The sequence below is a fragment of the Alligator sinensis genome, unplaced genomic scaffold (assembly GCF_000455745.1).
Source record: "Alligator sinensis unplaced genomic scaffold, ASM45574v1 scaffold427_1, whole genome shotgun sequence".
Taxonomy (NCBI): Eukaryota; Metazoa; Chordata; order Crocodylia; family Alligatoridae; genus Alligator; species Alligator sinensis.
In genome coordinates this window covers 146,265-150,500 of record NW_005843089.1, presented here as the reverse complement: position 1 = coordinate 150,500, position 4,236 = coordinate 146,265, and the positions used below count along the sequence as shown (strand labels likewise).

Here is a 4,236-nt window from a genome sequence, read left to right as displayed (position 1 = left end):
AGAGCGGTTGTGAATTCAGAAAGTTCAGAGTAGAAAGATGAAGCTAGGGCAAAGTAAACAGCTCGCTGACACCACCCTGGGACAGTGTGGAGACCCATTTGGGGAGGAGAGTCGACAAAGTAAAAGTTTACTGGCAGCACCAAGCTAGCTTAGCAGTAGGAGGAAGAGATCCCACCCCAAGCTGGCGTAGCTGTCATCCCACCAGCCCCAGCATGGACACAGTGGTGCACGAATCCCAGAGACATCAGGCCTGCCACATCCCCTCCCAGGCCCCATCAAGGGCCATGGCCCAGCTGGCAGCTCCTCCTGCCCACCTCTTCTGTCTGTCTACCCGTGCAAGAGAGAAATCCTTAATGGAGCTCCCCAAAGACTGGTTGGCTATTAACACTAACTGGAAATCAGGCCTTAAACAGGGAGCTGGAGCCTCCTGTTATGCAGAGGGAGAAGACTAATCAGAACGGCTGCTCTGGGAGTAAAGCAGCAGCCAAAGTAAGGGTTGCAAGCCTGAGATTAGGCCACCTCGGGAGGGAGGGACCAGAAATCAACTGTAAACAAGGAAGACTAAAACTCAGGAAGCCAGTTAAAGTCACCTGATGCAAGTGGTAATCAAAGAGGTTAAGTAAGAGCATGCGCAGGAGAGTTGGCAGCAACCAGGGAGGAAAACACTGGAAAGACCAGCGGCTGGAGGAAGCTCCCCCAGGACCCGCACCCCATACACAGAAGGAGTGAGTGCGGGAGAGCTCGAGCAATAGACAGAGCCTTTGGGAGCAGGGTGAGACCTGGGTTGGCGAGTGCCCGAGTGAGATTCGTGCACTCTGAACACGGAGGTTTTGTTGTGTTAAAGCAATGACTCATTTTCCTGTTTGCTCATTTCTCATGTTTCTGCCCTGGTGGGGCTGCCTCTGTTAGAGAGACAGCATGCCGGTTTTGTTCTTGCGTAAGCTTAATCAGCATGGGGGGTGGTGTTGAATTAAAATGTGAACCTGCCTCTCCGTTTCTTCTATAACCAGCAGTTCGGGTTGGGACAAAAGGGCTGGACAAGGTCCTAGTGTTGCCCAGAGCAGGGTGGAGACTGGGCCCAGTACAGAGCAGGGCAGAGATGGAGACCAAAGAGGGACAGAGACCAGAGGCTGAGGGTCCACAGCCCTAAAGGGCGAGACTGGGGTTGGGTCCCAAGGTTGGGAAGGACAAGGCAAGGGCTAATGCCCAATAAGCCAAGGTCCGGTGCAATGGGCCTAAGCAAAAGGGGGCAGGTAGAGTGGTGGGCTGGATGCGGAGGAGGCTGAGATCCCAACTAGGGAAAAGGACCAAACAGTAACACCTGTACAGCATGGACATGGCTGTAGAGGTAGTTCGAGGCCATGGATGCAGCCTGCTGCTCTGGAGATCTCCAAGATGCCCCTTGCACTGGCTCTGGCTGCAGATCAGATGAGAGATCAGATCAGCCCATCTCCCGGTCACATCTGTCATTGCAGGGCCAAGCCCACTGTGCTCAGCAGTGACCTCACCCATCACAAGAGCCGGTTCCTGCCTTGAGGAGCTGGCGTGGTGGGGCGCTTGGGCAGGGAAGGGTCTTTGGAGCTGCGTGGGGTAGGAGAGAGTAGCAGGAGGGTTGTGAGAGGGGAACAGCAAGAGGGAGTAGTCATCCATTCTCCTTGTTGGCTCCATCCAGGCACTTGGAGCAAATCTAAGGAAGCCATGTCTCCAAGAGATGCCTGCTCTGCCCTGCTGCTCCTCCTGCTGACCCTGCTGTCAGCCTGGCCAACCGTGGACAGCAGGGAAACACCATACCAGAAGTTTCAGAGGCAGCACGTCGACCCATTTACTCGCCCTCCGTACAATGATGTCTATTGCAATCAGAGGATGAAGGCCCAGGGAATGACCTTGGGCATCTGCAAGAGAAAGAACACCTTCATCCATGCACCATCATCATCAATAAATAGCATCTGCACAGGGGCTGGGACCAACCCACACGACAACTATTACTATAGCAACAGCAACTTCCTTATCACTGACTGCACATTTGTAAGCGGCTCCCCACCGAATGGCTGTGTGTACAGGGCCAGGTCCTATAACCAGAGGATTTGCATTGCTTGCACTGGAAACCTGCCTGTGCACTACAGCCCAGTGAGCCACTGCTATTAATGAATCCCACACTGCCCCGCAGCTTTTGCTGGCAGTGGGGCTCCCATTGCCAAAGCCTCTCAGCCTGGCCCTCTCCCTGCTCCCTCCTAGACCATGAAGCCAGATCATTTGGTGCCAAATCTTAGTGTCCCAGTTCCAGCTCTTCTGCTGCCACCAGTGCCAGTTGTGCACTACACCCATCCCTTCCACCTCATGCACCCACAGGAGGGGTTGGACCCTGGTGCAGAGCACCTGCTGCCGAGTCCTCAGTGTTGTTACTGAGCTGAATTTTTGCTGCTTTCTGCAATAAACTTTGGCAATTGCAAACTCACTCAGAGTGTTTGTGGGGGCTCGGGGCAGTACAAATTACCCACTTGGTCTCCAGGGGCTTGCGGGGAGCATGAATCATGGGGTGGTATCAGGGCCCTTTCCTATTCAGGGTGGTGTTCCCCTTCCCTGTAGCCACAAGGGGAAGAAGGGGGTCATCCTCTCCTGGCCATCGCCAGTCCAGTGCCACAGGCTGCAGCCTACTTTTCTGCCTCCCAGCAACAGCCCAGCACGGTGAAGCATGGGCTGGGAGATGCTTCCCGGGCCGTCAGAGCAACAGGGCTGTTTCCTGCACTGTGCTGCTCCTGAGCAATACCTGCCCCAACCCTGAGTGTGAGGGTCCTTCATGTGCAGCAGGGAATGACCTGGGTCCCATCACAGCTGGAGCTGCCAGGCCAGCCTGAGGAAACCCAGGTGTCCAGGCAGGGCACAGGACAATCCAAAGCACCAGGGATCCTTTATGACCCCGTAGCTGTGAGCACATCATGCTGGGATTGTTCAAGTCTGGGCCAGGCAACACCAAGAGCAAGACTTAACGGGACAGACAGCACTACATTGGTGGGCTGAGGGGGAGGCCCTGATGCTCTCCCCAGACACTCAAGCCTTGTATAGGCTTGGGTTGCCTGATGCATCATAGCTGACCATTAGCACTGGGTAGGGAAATCACCCACAGCGGGACCCATTCAGCAGCTGCATGCATGGCTGCTCAGCTTCATTTCCATCCATGGGGAGATGAGAACAGCTGAACACTTGGTTACAGTGAGCAGGCCCCAGGCTGGACCCCAGTATAGGATGCGAGGGAACAGGGAAGCAGAGCGGGGCTAAAGGGTGGTGGAATTGCAAAATGAGCGCTGTGGTATTAGTGGATTTGGAGGGAGACAGGAGTAAAGGTGGGGGAAGAGGCACATGCCTGCTCTGCTTCAGAGGGCTCAGATCCATCCATTGGTGTAACGAACAGGCCAGCCGTGATCACAGCAGCTGGCGACTTCAAGGGGAGATGTAAGTGAAAAACTTTCTCTTGGGGTTGCCCAGGACTTTGCCGCAACGAAACCCTGGGCTGCTGCTTGCTGTGCCCTCTCTATCACTGCGCACAGCCTTGATCTTGTTCTTGGTGGCATGGAGGGGAGTGTTGATCTCCTTGCTCTTGTCTTTGTTGATGCCCCTCTTCCTCATCCTGCCTTTGCACTACGTTCCCTTTGTCTTGGCCCTGGGAAGGAGGTAATACTGCTGCAGGAACATCTCCTACCTGAGCTTGTTATGCCCAAAGGTTTGCCGTGCACGGCCCCCACCAGGCCAGGGTGGCCTCTGGGAGAACAGCCAAAGCACACTGCAGGCCTCCCATTTACTCTGCCACCTCCTGCCTGTACCCTGGACGGGGTATCGAGCATGGGGCAGGACCACTCAGTCACTTCTCATCTGGCTGTGTTAAAATGCTGGCCCAGCCCTGGCCCTGGATCCCAGAGGGAATTTAAACACTATCAGCCCCAGACTCACTCCTCCCCCATGCCTAGAAAATAGACATTAGCACAGATCCATTTGCACTGCCTGGTACACTGGGCACAAGGAGAGAACAAGCATTTTAATGCCGGCAGATGGGAAATCACATGTCTAAGAGCAAAGAATGCATCAACTGTTGCATCACCCCACCCTGGATCCACCCCCGGTGCTGACCCAGGTTGCTGTCCCCAGGTCGCAGAGCAGGATAGAGGTTTGGGTCTGTTTCTTCCCAGACTTCTGGGCTTTACTGGTGGCCACATAGGGCTGGAAAGGAGTTTTTTCCCCTCC

The 4,236-nt window shown here is 54.9% G+C and overlaps 1 pseudogene; it reads left to right on the top strand.

Moving 5' to 3' along the window:
* Positions 1-605: 605 nt before the first annotated feature.
* Positions 606-2,451, top strand: LOC102384901 (annotated as a pseudogene).
* The last annotated feature ends 1,785 nt before the right edge of the window (positions 2,452-4,236 follow it).